This window comes from Monodelphis domestica, chromosome 5, assembly GCF_027887165.1.
Source record: "Monodelphis domestica isolate mMonDom1 chromosome 5, mMonDom1.pri, whole genome shotgun sequence".
In the NCBI taxonomy this organism is placed as follows: domain Eukaryota; kingdom Metazoa; phylum Chordata; class Mammalia; order Didelphimorphia; family Didelphidae; genus Monodelphis; species Monodelphis domestica.
In genome coordinates, this window is record NC_077231.1 from 180,569,900 (window position 1) to 180,585,300 (window position 15,401).

Consider the following 15,401-nt stretch of genomic DNA (forward strand, 5'->3'; position numbering starts at 1 on the left):
CTAAAGAGAGAGAGAGTGTAACTAAACACATTCAAGAGTGATGGGAGATGCCAAGTCTGGTTGCTGAGCCAAATTAAACTACCTTCCTCCAATGCATGCAGTTTGGGAAGAATGGGAAAGCTCAAAAATAAGCATCTAAATGCATTCAAAAATTGTTTCAGACTCTGAACCTTGAGATTCTAGCCTTTTAAATCAGAGGAGGCTTGGAGGCTTCCTGCAGCTATGTTAGCTATGTACAGAAATCTTTCACTATAAAAGCTTCCATTGTTCCATCTTGCTTCAAGAAAATAAACCAAGCAACTCTTGAAGTCTAACTTTCTAATCATTTTCAATTTGCCACTTTCTTTTTTCTCACTCTCCCTCACTAAAATCAGACTTTTAGAATCCTTTGTCTTTTCTAGTAGGATACACAGTGTCCCCAGGCCAAAACTTAAAGCTATTGATTTGTTTGCTTTCTGGCAATGTAATTGTCTCAATTCAGAGTAAAGAAGATAAGAAATTATGTAACAATTGATAGGGGAAATCTTTTCCCCTGGAGAAACCCTAGTTATGTGTGGTCTTTGGGGACAAGATACTTTTAGGTTCCACAGAGAATAGAAGGCTAGACCTGAATTTAGAGACTTGAGTTCAAATTCAAACCTAAAAACATTTAGTAGCTGTCACTGGAGGCAAATCACTTAACCTCAATCTGCTCCAGGTTTGTTTCTTGATCTATTTAATTGGGGATAACATCTTTCTCCCAAAATTATTGTAAGAATTAAAAGAGATACTATATAAAGTATCTTTATATATAAAGTGCTTTATAAATCTTAATATACCTCTCATTCAATAACCACCAATGGCTCCCTATCACCTCTGGGTGATCAAATATAAATTTTTAGATTTGTCATTCAAAGCCTTTTACAATCTGGCCCCTTCCTACCTTTCCACTCTCCTTATACCTTACACCTTTCCAGTCACATGCTCTGACACTGGTTTCACTGCTATTCTTTTGTGCACAAGAAATTCAGTTTCATATCTACAAGGAGTGAGCTACTCCCTATGTCTAGACGATGATCTCTTTTCATCTTCTCCTCCTGGCTTTCTTGACTTCCCTTAAGTGCCTATAAAATTCCCAACTTTCATGAAAAGCTTTTTCTAAGCCCATTTATGGTTCATTCTTTCCCTCCTCACCTCAGATTTTTCTGTCTTTAATTTGTTTACATATAGTTGTTTTTCATGTTGTCTTCCCCTACTAGCCTGTGAACTCCTTAAGAGTCTTGGACCCTCTGCATCCTCAGCACTTAGACAGTGCCTAGCACATAGTAAATGCTTAATAATTTTTTTAAACTAACTGATTTAGCAAGTGCTTATTAAAATGGATTACATAGATACACTGTCTCATATCTCTATAACACTTTAAAATTTTACTTTCCATAAATTTTTTTTTGGTCTAAAAATATTCCTGGAGATAGGTTTAGTTTATTAGTTTTAGATAGATTAGGAAATAACCTTAATACTATCCCAAACTAACAAATAAAACTACTGAGATCAGGAAAAGTGACTCCTTTAAGGTCACATATTTTGTAGCTGAGCTAGACCCTGATTTCCTGGCATCTAGTCAAGTAACCTCTCCTCTACATCATGAATATGAAAGACTATCAATTGCTCTCATTCATGTCAAACACTTGTAGTCATGTATTATAACTTTAATGATTGTGTACTCATTCCATATTTGGATGGGTCTGTGATCTCATCAATGTGTGCACTCCCTCCAAAGATAGTTATTCCAAACTCATCACTGATTTCTCATCTTGTGAAACTTTTGTTGCTTTACTCAGTTAATCCTATAATATTTATGGTTTAGCAGAATGAGTCATATTGTTCTCTTGCTCAAGGAATCCTGAAAAGTAGACCCTAAATTCCCAAGGTCAAATTCGTTCTCTTAATAGAATTTGGAAAGCACCATTGTTCATCTTAAAAACAAAACTTATAAGAAAAAGTGAACAGATTCCTCAGATTCTGTGTGGGGTGGTATTAAATTATCCACCTAAACATTTCTTTCTTAAAAAATCTCATCTGCCAAGAGATTTGTGTAAAACAACACAGTACAGGCTTTAAGGGTAGCTAAGCTGTCATTATACTTTGTACCTAACAATCCAATAAATCAAATGAGGTGTTTTCCATTATTGTTTAATAAGAAAATTTTTCACAACAAAGTCTCTAAAATAAATAGGGCTTCTGACTGCCCAGCATTTAGTGTGGTCAAGGTCATCTGCAATCCTACTTACTAAATGTGGTCCCACTTGAAATATGGGTGTTTTAATGAATCTTAGGGAGTTTCCTTGTCTTGCTTTCTAGGTGCCAGACAATATTTTGGCTAATGGGAAATTTATATATGTTCTACTTCCATGATGTAAAGCAGTTAATATATCATTTATAATCCTGGATAATTCTGATTTCTCATTATAGTAAGACATGACATCAACAAATGGAGATTTGTTTCATATATAATGGGAAAGCCTCAGGGCTTGAAAAAAATGGGATGTTTTTATTGACTTTCAGTGATGTTTTATCAAGATTTTTCTTTTCTTCCCAGTAATGGTATGCCTGGATGAGGGATGGTAATTTTGTGGAAGCTAAAATACAGCTCTTTCTATTTATTACATGGCCTAGCATGTCTATCTTTCATTCTACTTTAAGCACATCTAACAGTTTACATTTCTATCATGGCTTTCAGAAGGCAGGTGCCACATCTCTGTGGATTTTTTGCTGTGAATTGTTGAATGAGACCATGGGACCATCAATCTGGATTGAGGGGCAGTACCAATCCCTTCAGATTTGCATCAACTACTGACATTCTCAGGTACCCACCAACAGCTTTGATTCATTGCTATGAATTCATTGCTATGAATTCATTGCTAGAATAAAAAATAGTTTTCATTTTCAGTTTCTGAAGTACATTATGAGCTATGAGATTTTATAGATGAAGGAATTATAGTTCCAAGAATGACTTGTCCAAGATCACACATAAAAAGTGACAGAGTCAAAATTCAAACCCAAGTCCTCTGACTCCATGCCCATTGGGCTCTCTGCTACACAACATTGTCACCTTCATGAACTATATGAGCCAGGAGATACTAACCTCAAAAACAAAACAAAATTAAAAAAAAAAACAAAACCTGTTGCTTTTAAGTACTTCAAGATCTCACTCAATTAATGGATAGTGAATCAGTTTCATTGTAGGATGAATACATTGTAAACTATGAGAAATACAATTTGCATTCCATTAGTTCATATTTATAAAATGCTCAGAATGGAAGTGCCATTAAGTGCTGTGTATTTTAGCTTCTTGAAGGCTTATTATTTATCATTAATGCTTCATCAAGAAATTACTTTTTTCCTTCAATAACCTAGTTTTAGAATTCCTTCTGTATGTACAAAGCTTTACAATGGGTCCTTGAAACCTCCATTTTTAATAATAACTAACATTTATCTCTTTGTTTTATGCATTTTATATGGAATTAGAGCCCCCTGTAGAGACATTAGATTAGGGATTATAAAATCAATGTGGCGTGCAGCCATTGTCCTCGTATTTTCAAACCATCAATGCAGAATGGAAAAGGGGGCAGCTGGGCCCTGACCTACCATGTGGGCCCACATTATCCAGTAGGGTGTCTCTCCAAGAGTCACTAACCAGACAGCCTGTGTAAAGTTAGATAAGGGGTAAGCTTAATGTTCAGGGAATCTATAAATAATTATTCAGTTCACCAAGCAAGGTAACACTGCACCCTGCAGGGCCCAAATCAGATGACTCAGTATGAGAGGGAAAATATTGGAATTTAACAGCAATTTAATTGAGTTCTGAGTCCTCACTGGAAGTTAACCTTTCCTTAAAAGTAGGTCACTGAAGTAACAACGCATTGAAGGGCCACCTTCTTGGATGAAGTCTCTCTTGTCTATAGAGCAAACTTGCATAGTCTATACAAGAGCACCTCAATTGAATTGGACTGATAGGAAGGAGTATGGAGGACCTGGAAGGGAGCATGAGTAGGAGGAAATCCTGCACCAGGGCAATCCCTGGGAGGTTTTAATCATAGACATTTTTTTTTTAGAAAAGCAGTTATGTAATTTTCAAGTACCTACAAAAACCTATCTTATTGCTAAGCAATGGACTTTTAAATAACGTTCCTATTGGGTCAGCTTTAATAAGTAGGTTGGGTCATTTGTAATTAGCTCTATCTGCATACAAGGTACTAAGCATCTTACAAATAGTTTTTTACCACATTCCTTGTGTATTGATTTTCTTAGCAAAACTTTTCTTCATCCACAGAGCAGAGTTAATGTTAGCGAAGACCAGATCCAATTTTCAAAAAATTATGAATGATCAGTCAAAAATAGTACTTATTGTCTAGATGAATGGTGTTTCCTCTACAGCAATTCAATGCGGGTACTGTACCAGATATGGGCATATCCAATAACCAAAACCAAAATAAAACTTTGTTCAAGTCTTAATATAAAACCCATTTGACATACTTTTGAATCTTTGTACAATCTTATGGGGGTTCTTTAGGTTTCTATAAATTGTCTATACATAAAAACAACATTCCTAATTCTAATTAAATATGAAAGAATTTATGGTTCAGGTGGGATGTTTCTAATCCAAGTAAAGTCTCCACTCAGCAATACTGAAGTTCTTAACAAATTAGCCTGATACTTTATAATTCACCTAGGTTAAGAAATACCCAAATAAGGTAGATCAAGACTGAAAACATTAGAAAAGGGTTGTTGTTCTTGGGGGGAGTGTTTTTTTAAAAGCCATTTGGATTCTTTGGAAACCTTAACCTCAGGTTCTAGACATACACTTCCATGTGATATTCTTTGCCACAGGGAAGCGTTTTTTACCTCTGGCAAAGCAAGCTCAGGGTTTATCTGATTAAGCTCCCTTCTAGCACATACTCTACATCAAAAATGTTGGCTGGCATTGTATATGCCTCCATTAAGGCCACCTCCAATGTCTCTTCCTGGCATTTAGATGATAGTAGTTCTGGAAGGCCATGATATTGATTAGCAAACTCAGATTTTGCCCAAGGGGAAGGATTCTTGGTAGGTCTTGGTAGTAGGAATGGACCTTCATAGAGGTGTATGACCTAAAAATTTAACTCCAGTTTTGCCTGAAATTATGTGTAGTTGTGATCTTTGCACACCTGAGGTTAGATAAATATAAACTATTATTATTAAGGTGGCTATAGGCTCTAGACTTATTCTCCCAACTCACCTACTAAAAGGTTGGTTGACAAGAATATGGCTGGCAAGATGCAAGGGGTACCCCTAAAAGACAATGAGGTGATTTTTCTCATGTTCTTAGCTCAAGCCCCCATTCCAGCATACCTCCTCATTATCAAGCACCAATGATTAGAGTCTCAGTGTTGGTTACTGAATTCATATCTCTGATATAAATAAGCAATTAATGTCAATTAGTCTTTATGAAACAATTTTTACTGAAATGATATAATGGAAACCAAAATACAAAAAAAAAAATAGAAATCCCTCCAAACAAGGGCACACTACCACCACCTCTGTGTCTGGGGAGAATGGCCTCAAATTTAAAGTGGTTGTTATATAGCATTTGCCCCATGAACAAGTACTCTTATGCTGGCAGAACATATTATTTTACTTGCCAGCAAAATGCACAACTGGGATCATCCAAGTAGACCACTCCTTGCTTGTTGTGCCAGTAGAGCTTGTTGAAAGTAGCTGTAAACTATGGACTCATAATTTTTTGAAGTTTACAATGTCTCTGATTCTCCTTTACCTAAGAACAGAACCAAACACAACAGAAGCAATACAAAAACTTTTTCCATAGTACATGACACCTAGAAAGAACTAGGAATTCTAATCCCACCAGGAGGCCTATGGTATTTTTTGTTTCTTGCCCCTAAAAAAAATAGATAAATAAATAAATAAATAAAAGCTTGTCTTTTAAATAACCAACCAAGAGGGACAGATTTATTTTATCTTATTTATTAATATTCTAACTGGAATGCCTGGGAAGGTCATGCAGCAACCTGGTGTGATTTAAAGTTGTTCTTTGTGATGCTCTCATTCAACATATGTTCCTGACAGGCTACATGTATAATGTGCCATAGTTTTCATTGTTGTTACATCTGATTCTTTCTGACCTCATTCGGAATTTTCTTGGCAAAGATACTGCAATGGTTTGTCTTTTCCTTCTCTGACTCATGTTACAGGTTAGGAAACTGAGGCAAACAAGGTAAAGTGACTTGCCCAGGATGACACAACTAAAAAGTGTTTAAAGTAAGATTTTAGCTCAGGTCTTCCTGATTCCAAGCCCAGGGTGCTATGCACTGCACCATCCAGGTACCTATGACATAGTCTACTGAATAGTTTTTCCCATTTATTTTTAGGAAGCAGGAAGACATTTAGCATTAAGCTCTGTATCTCCATTTAATGGTTATATTTGACTCAGAAATGAATGATTTTTAAGTGAATGAAAAGCACTAAAACTTATGACCACTTTGAGACAGCTGACTTATAGTGACTAGATAAAGCAGGAGACTTAAGGCACTAGGAGAGGTAAGTTCAAATTTTGCCTGATACCCTTGCTAGCTGTGGGCCATTGGCATTTTACATTCATTGAATTTCTTTTAACTTTAACATTTCAGTTCTAAGAAGTTAATTTCATTTAACCTCTTTCAGTCTTAGTTTCCTCACATATAAATTGGGGACAACAATAATAGCTAGTACTTATATAGTCATTTAAGCTTCACAAACCACTTTACAAATATTTCACTTGAAGCTCATAACAATCCTGAGATGTAGATCCTATCATCCTCATTTCAGAGAAAAAGAAACAGATTTAGGTTAAGTGACTTGGTCAGAGCAACATATCTAGTGTGAAGCTAAATTAGAAGTCAGGTCTTACTCACTGTAGGTCTATTATTCTATCTCCTTTGTCTCCTAGCTAAATCACCTGGTTATTGTGAGGATCAAAGGAAATAACACATTTAAAGTACTTCCTGCTGTTATTGTTTCCTTCAGCATCATCAGTTCCCCACAAAGTGGATATTTATATGTTTATGTAGGATTGTTATTTATGGTGAGTGGGAGGAGGAAAGGTGAGCTCTACTCAGCATAAATCTCAAAACATTCTTATCTTGTGAAATGCTATCTTTGGATGAATCATCATGGCCACCCAGGCTGAATTGTTTCAGATCAGTAGTTTGAAAGGGAAGACCCCAAAGTCAACAAAAATATCTGTAGGTAAAGATACATCCTGCTTCTTTCTGATATGAGAATATCCTCTCATTAGGATACATAAGGGATCTGGGATCATAGGTTCTTTTAAAAATGCTCTTTTATCTAAAAGAACTGGGAATGTGGGAATCCCTTCCTTAGAGACAGGTCACAGCTGGTCTATGGCATAAGTAAATAAGACCTAGATAGTTTCTTGGAGGATGTTAATGTCAAATGTCTTGCCTGGGGACATACAAGTAATGAAGTTGCAGAGACTGAATTTGATCTGAGGTCTCTAAATTCAGGCATAACACTCAATTCATTACTTCAGATGTCTTCCATCCTCATTAAGACACTAAAAAAAGTGCTATGGGGTAGGTGAGGTAGTTGTTTGCCTTGCTATGGGATACAAAGAAAGGCAAAAACCCCAAAACTGCATGAACATGCTACAATACAGGGAAAAAATAAGAAATAATCACCAGGGGAAGGCAATAGAATTAAGAGGGAGAATTAAGAAGCTTCCTATAGGAGAAATTTTAGTTGAGTCTTGAAGAAGTCCAGGGAAACTATGAGGCAGAGATGAAGAGGGTAAATATTCCAGGCATGGAGGACAGACAAAATGCTCAGAGCCGAGTAAGAGAGTGACTACTTATAGAATAGTGAAAAGGTCAGAGTCACTAGATTGAAGAGAATGTATACATCAGAGTAAAGGGAAATGGGGAAGGTGTAAGAAGACTACAAAGTAATGGAAAGAAGTAAAGGACTTTAAAGGACTTTGATCAGCCAGAGGGTTTTACATTTGATCCTGGATATGGTAAAGGACTACTAGAATTTATGGAGTTCCTTTGCAGATAGGAAATTAAATAACAAAGAAAGTTGGGATGGGACAGGACAGAGTACAGGAAGACTGTAGGGCTGGGAACTTCTGCAAAGGGATGCTCCATCAAATAAATTTTAAAATCCTCTAATAAGGTTTTTATAATTAAGCTAGAAAATCCTATTATGGGGAGAGGGGCTAAGGAGGATAAGATTATTTGCATAAAGCCGGAGTAAACCTATATTCTTCTAGAATACTTTATTAGTTAAGTTAACCTGCCATGATGGCTCAAGAACTTCTTCCATTCAGTGTTTCTATTTGGAAGAATTTTTGGGACCTGTGATTCCCATGGTTAAGGGAACTCCTTCCACCAACTCCTGATTTTAGAGAGTAGTTTCAAGATGTTGGCTTTTCTACAGTCTGAAGACATGTTACACTATCCATAACATATCCCTGAGATGTGAGTTTGAATCATTTTCATGCTAGAATAAAAAGTAGTATTAAATGACGTTGATGTCTATAATAAATGTCTACTATGTGCCAGGTACTTTGCTGGGCTCTGGAGATACAATTATTGAAAAAGAGACAATATCTTTCCTTAAGATGCTTACATTCCAATGGGAGGATTGAGATGGGATTGAATATGAAAACAGATGTGTAAATATTATAAATACACTAAAAAATAAATAAATGCAAATAAATTGTTGGAGGAGAAGCTAAGAATGAGGGGATCATAAGGAATCTGGTATTTGAAGTCACACTTGACCTGAGCTTTCAGGAGAGCTGATGGGAACCATGAGATTAAGCTAAAGAGAAGGAACTACAGTCTATGAAGGAGTCAGCCTGTGCAAAGAATAAGCAATGGGATAGATGCCTTTTACTGTGAACAGCAAATAGAGCATTTTGAATAGAACATAAAGCACAAATTGAATGGCCAGGTTGTAAATAACTGTCAGTACTGCTATTATGTTTTTTTTTTAATAATGTGTTTGTTCCAATGAGCTTGATAGATTAGGGAACAATTTAAGTATATTTTGAATTTTATTTTTATTAAGAAATTGCATCCTTGAGAAACATCAAGAAAGTAGAAAACTGCACCAATTCACAATAACACATGCTACAACTATTCTGACACTTACTTCTACAAACAAACTTCAGGTCTTCTTTAAGGTAAGTGCCATAATTAATGCATATTTTGTATTTATTTATTTAATTTAGAATATTTTCCCATGGTTACATGATTCGTGTTCTTTCCCTCCTCTCCTCCCATTCCCTTCCGGTAGCCAAGGAGCAATTACACTGGGTTTTACATGTGTCATTGATCAAGACCTATTTCCATATTATTAATATTTGCAAAAGAATGATCATTTAGAGTCTATATCCCCAGACATATCCCCTTTGAGCCTTGTGATCAAGCAGTTGTTTTTCTCCTCTGTTTCTACTCCCACAGTTCTTTCTCTGGGTGTAGACTGCATTCTTTCTTGTAAGTCCCTCAGAATTGTACTGGGTCATTGCATTGTTGCTAGTAGAGAAGTCCATTATATTCAATTGTGCCAGACTGTATTAATCTACCTGTATAAATGCTCTCCTGGTTCTGCTCTTTTCACTCTGCATCAATTCCTGGAGATCTTTCCAGTTCATATGGAATTCTTCCAGTTCATTATGCCTTTGAGCACAATAGTTTTCCATCACCAACATATACCACAATTTCTTCATCCATTCCCCAATTGAAGGGCATCCCCTCATTTTCCAATTTTTTTGCCACCACAAAGAGCGCAGCTATAAATATTTTTGTTCAAATCTTTTTCCTTATTATCTCTTTGGAGTATAAACCCAGCCATGGTAAGGATGGATCCAAGGGCAGGCAGTCTTTTAAAGCCCTTTGGGCATACTTCCATATTCCCTTCCAGAATAGTTGGATCAATTAACAACTCCACCTGCAATGCAAATTTAATGCATATCTCCTGGTGAAGTAGGAGATTTAGGTGGAGAAAGGCTGGTCCTTGCCTCTGACTCCCAATCTTCTACCATAACCATCTGTACCTCAGACTCTGAATTGCTTCCTGCCTGACTTGCTCAAAACTATGCCAACCTGGACCATGGGAAGTAGGGAGTGGGGAACAGATGGAGTAGAATCCCAGGCTGTGAACTCTGTCTAAAAGTGTGCGACTGTTTTGATTAGGTTTCTATATTTTTTGTGTGCCACTTGAAAAGGTTTTGACCCAAATATGCACCATAAACTGTGTGATTTTTATTTTCCATAATACAGGGATGCTTAGGACCATAGAATTCTATAAGTCTATAGGTAGGCGACCAAGGGCTTTAATTGGCAGGAAGAGGGGTTTGTATTTTCTCCTAGAGTCAAAAGGGATCTGTTAAACCATCTTGAGCCAGGGAATAATATAGTTATAACTGAGCTTTAGGGATATCACATTGACATCTGTGTGGAGACCAATTAGGAAACAATTATACTATAGAGTGATTCCTTGATACACGAGCACCTGAAGCCACTAGTAATTTGAGATATGAGCAGCCACAAGTAGATATTTGAAACACAAGCTTCAGCCACCCTCTACTAGATAGTCTGCCCAAGGTTAGGTTTCACACGTTACATGAGGCTGTCTTGTTTAGTTCAGTGTTTATTTGGCTGTGCAAGCATCTGTATTGGATTGCTTTTGCTTTCTTCTTTATTTTTGTCTCTATTATTAGTTTTGGGGTGTAAAAAAATATTATTGTAAATTGCAAAGTTTAAATTCCTTTTGAGAAGAATTTTAGGTAAAGAAGATGCTACGTCTCTGAATCCAGAAACCGAACTGTTGGAGAAGCCACCATGAAAAAGCCTACAGACCACAAGTTGCACAAAATTGAACTTTGGGTGTGGTTGATTGAACATTTATTTGTATGCATACTTTTATGCCAAAGGGACTGCCCCCTAATGGCTTTTTGTCAATGTGTTCAGCAATTATTCGTTTTATTCTTTTTTCTCTTATCCTCACACTATTGTAATCTTTTAAGTTTATTATGTTTTTATGATCCTTTTGGGGAAAATTAATTTTTCCAAAAATTATCACATAGGGAATGTAAAAAATAGACTCAAATACAGGACTACAATCCCCATGAGCCTTTGCTCCACTTCCCCAGAATGCCTTGTAATCTCACCTGGGCCGAGATCGAGAAGGTATTTAAGCTGATTCAAAGGCTTTTGAGGGCTCTTGGCTCTTTTTGGACTTCCATTTTGGAGCAGGCGAGTCTCTTGCGTGATGTGAGGTTATTTTGGCTAGGCCTCTGGCCTAGGCACATGTTTCTTACTTGTATATTCTTTAATCTTTAACCTTTAATATACCTCTAAAAAATATAATACTTCTTGCAGAGAGAAACTAATTTCTACCTGCCTCAGTCTCCCCATATTCCCTAAATTTTAATCTTTACAGTTACAGGGGGCAAATTTCTTAACTTTTAGCCATGGTTAAACCATGGTTCTGACCATGGAGAAATTGAAGGAGTTACAGCAAGAGCAGCATAAGGAAATTAGTGGGGAGGAACCTAGGGAGGAGCCTGAGGTGGATGAGGTAATCAGTACAAGTGAGATTAAGGAAATGTTGAGGATTTGAGGAAAAAATTAAAGTTTATTGAAAAGACACACCCAGAAAAAGTTGTAAGGACACTTGTTTCACACATTACCATGTGTAGAGAGTAGGTTATGTTAAGCAATAGAGCACAAAATGAAAACCTTCTCTGCCAGCATCTTCTCCTGACCTTAAAGGTAAATAAAATTTCATAAGCAAGTTGATTTTTTTACATTCTTTCTAATTATCTATAAATGTATTTATTTGTTATTTATAAAGTACCTTTTCATATTTAAAAGCATATAAAAACAAAAAGGTTTAGTGTTTTTTGGGTGCCAGAATGGATTAACTGCATTTCCATTAATTTAAATGGGGAAATTCCACTTGATTTGAGCAAATTGAGTTATGAGTTTGGCCATGGAATAATTTAAACTCATGTGTCAAGGCATCACTACTCTATACTAACTTCAGAGGACTGTAATATGTGTGGAGTGAACAGGACAGATGAGAGAGAAGATATGGACATACAAGCCACAAAATTTGGCAACTGATTGGATTGCTGAAGGAAATAAGAGTGAAATATTGAAGATAATGCAAAGAGATAAGGGTTAGATATGTGGATTCAAGTGTTATCTGCATAGAGCTGATAATCAAATCTGTGGGAACTAAGAATTTAGAGAAGTATTAGAATAGAGTTCTGAGATACTCCCAGGAAAAGGGAAAGGAAATAGAAACAAAGGACACCTGGGAGGATTAGATAGGTAGGAGGGGAATCAGCATATAATTACATAATGAAAACCTGAGAATTAGTTAATAATGTTGAGCTCTGCCAGGAAAAAAAAGAGGCATGAAAAAAGACTGTTGAATTTGGTGATACAGAGATCATTTGGTGCCCTAGGAGAAGACAATTTCAGTGGAGTAGTCTTGGCCTGGAGCCAGATTGCAAGGGGTTGAGGAATGAACAGGAGGAGAGAAAGTGCAATTGAGAAATGTGGACAGCTGTTTCTTTGATTTCCTAGCCAGCTTCAGTTATATTTAAATTCTCTATCAAGTCATATACTTAGGTGCAGTGATGATAGATTTCTATGATTCATCTTTTTTTTAATATATAGTCTTTTCCCCTTTTTTATAAGAGCTGGAAAATTCAAATCCTTTTTGTCTGAACAAAACCAAATATTTTCCCCATATATTTAATTAGTTTACTATCAACCAACAAGAAACAATTAACTACAAAAGTGCTAGGAATATAGATATACTAAGTACAACTCTCAGCTCTATAAAGAATGAATTTGCCTCACAAAAGTAGTTCATTTATCTTAGTCTCAAACTACCAGCTTTGTAGACAAGAAGGACTTGAACAAAGAGAAGACAAGACCCTCTGGGATTTAGATAATACTGTTTCTTAGTTTAAAAGCATGCTTGCCATACCCTGGAAAGAGTTAAGTATAGAAAGAGCTGCCATTTTTAGAAGATGCTAGAAACAGTATCATAACCTCAGGGAATGGACCAGTGATTTTGTCCCAGTGATGTAATGTAGCCAGTTTAGGGGATTGTCACTTGATATTTCACCATGGGGGTTAGAGTGTATTGGGTTTTGTGTGTGTGTGTCTGTGTGTGTGTATGCACACGAGCTTGTGCATGCTCCAAATGTGGTTCAAGGCTTGCCACTATGAGAGAAAGTGAACTAGGGAAAAGAGATATAATTCCTTTTCCCTCTAAACCCAACACATTGAAGTTGTCATTGAAACAATAGCACACCATTTAACTAGTCAATATAGGAATGAGTGAATGGTATAACTTGGTACATGACACTTTCCAAATACAGTGGCTGCATTAACTGCCCCCTCCCATCCTATGTTTGTTTATTCCCCATTCTCTTCCTTCTTTTCTGCTTCAGCTAACTGAAAAGTACAAAAGCCTACATTTGTCCCCTGTCTTAGTCTACAGAGAAGTTACAGTGACCTTTTCTAGGGTGTGCATTTTTTTATAGAAGAAACTCTTTTGAGGAAGTTATTTTGGTTATTGTTGATTCTCTCTCACCTAATGCCCTACCCCACCTCCTCCACCTGCCCCCTCAATTGTTGACTATTATGAGCTCTAAGAGAAGACTGCCCAGGCTTCTAAATCTTTCCTTTGTCAGGAACATACTCACTCAATCTACCAGAGAGGCATCTAATCTTGGCCCCTGCCTGTCATTTGGCCTTTTTAAAATGGACCCAGTTAAAAGTGTTGTGTAATAAAAATAAATAGGGTTGCCTCCCTAAGTGCTATGACTCACCCTCATTAAAGTCTCAGCTGCCTTGAAGGACACTGCTTTTACCTTCAGATCCTAGGAGGAGCACAAAAGTGAATTGGGAAGAAAGGTGCCTGTGTTTAAGAACACCTACTAGATGGAGAGTTCTAGAGTTGGTGGAGAAATCATTTAGAAATGCTTCAGAAAAAGTCTCTTATCCTCCAAACTTGCCCTATTAATATTCCTAGATTTTATTTCAACTATGTGGAGCCAACACATCTTTTGAGTGTACTCATTCGCAGTATTCTCCTCAGTTTCTACTTTGGCATTTAAGTCACCGGACACAATTTATCTTTTTAATATGGTTCTTTTGTTTATTTAGATTTTACTGCAATTGTTTCTGTGTTCCCACCACTTCTACTGCCACCCTTTACTATGAGGAGATCTAGACAGTGACTTGCCAATTTTCTAGGTACTATTTCCATTTTGTACATAAATCTAAAACTGAGAAATAGCTATGGTTTTTTAACTTCATTTAAAAATAATAAAACTATTGAAACTAATAACTCATTAGCTACAGCCTTCAGATTAATGAAAATGCATCTATTACTTGGAATAGTATTAAGAATGACATATAATGCAAAAAAAGTAACATTGCTGTTCAATCAAATCACATATTTGTTCATTGTGTTGCCCAATTTGTCTTAGTAAATCTTATAAATACGTTATATATTAGTCAATCAGCATTTATTAAGCAATTACTATGTGCTAGGCATTGAACTTAGCACTGGCAGTACAAGAAAGGCAAAATAGTCCCTGTCCTCAAGAAGCTCACATTATAATAATGGAGATGATATGTAAATAACTATGTCAATACCAGATACCTTCAGAGTAAATTGAAATTAATCTCAGAAGGAAACCTAGGGGCGTCCTATGGCTAACTCCTGGACAGCTAAGAAGTGAAGATGAGAAAGAAAGGCATTCCAGGCACAGGGGACAACCAAAACAAAGACCCAAACCCTGGAGATATAGAGTCATGTATGAGGAATAGCAAGTAAATGAGGGTAACTAGGCCATGGAGCACATAGGGAGGGGGCAGGGGGCAGAAATATAACAAGACTCAAAAGTTAGAAAGGGGACATATCAATGAAGAATTTTACTCAAAAGGTAAAAGGGAGCTAATGCAATTTATGGGATTGTGATATGGGAAGACCAGAACTTTAGAAAAATGATTTTGATAGCTGAGTAACAATCAAATGGATTGGAATAAAGAGAGATTTGAAGGAGAGATGTAAACTAGAAAGTTCTTGAAATAATCCATGAGAGAGGTGATGAAGTTCTCTACTAGCTATGTAAGTGGAGAAGAGACATATACAATTGACTTTGTGAAGGTAAAAATGACAAGATTTTGAAATGTACTGAATATGCAGGGTGAATGAGAGCAACGATTGGAGGAAAAACTTTGGTTGCCAATTTTGGTGACTTGGAGGATGGATGACATTACTCTGGGCAGTAATATAGAAGTTGGGAAGACAGAAGGGCTTTGAGT

At 36.5% G+C, this 15,401-nt stretch overlaps 1 long non-coding RNA gene across 1 annotated transcript in view; it reads left to right on the forward strand.

Annotated features, from left to right (window-relative positions):
• Positions 1-9,483, forward strand: part of LOC103099916 (uncharacterized) — a 55,993-nt gene extending 46,510 nt beyond the window's left edge. Inside the window, exons 3-4 of the long non-coding RNA XR_008912265.1 lie at positions 2,720-2,845; positions 9,109-9,483. This is a non-coding gene — a long non-coding RNA (uncharacterized LOC103099916). The remainder of the gene's footprint in view (positions 1-2,719; positions 2,846-9,108) is intronic.
• Positions 9,484-15,401: the final 5,918 nt, after the last annotated feature.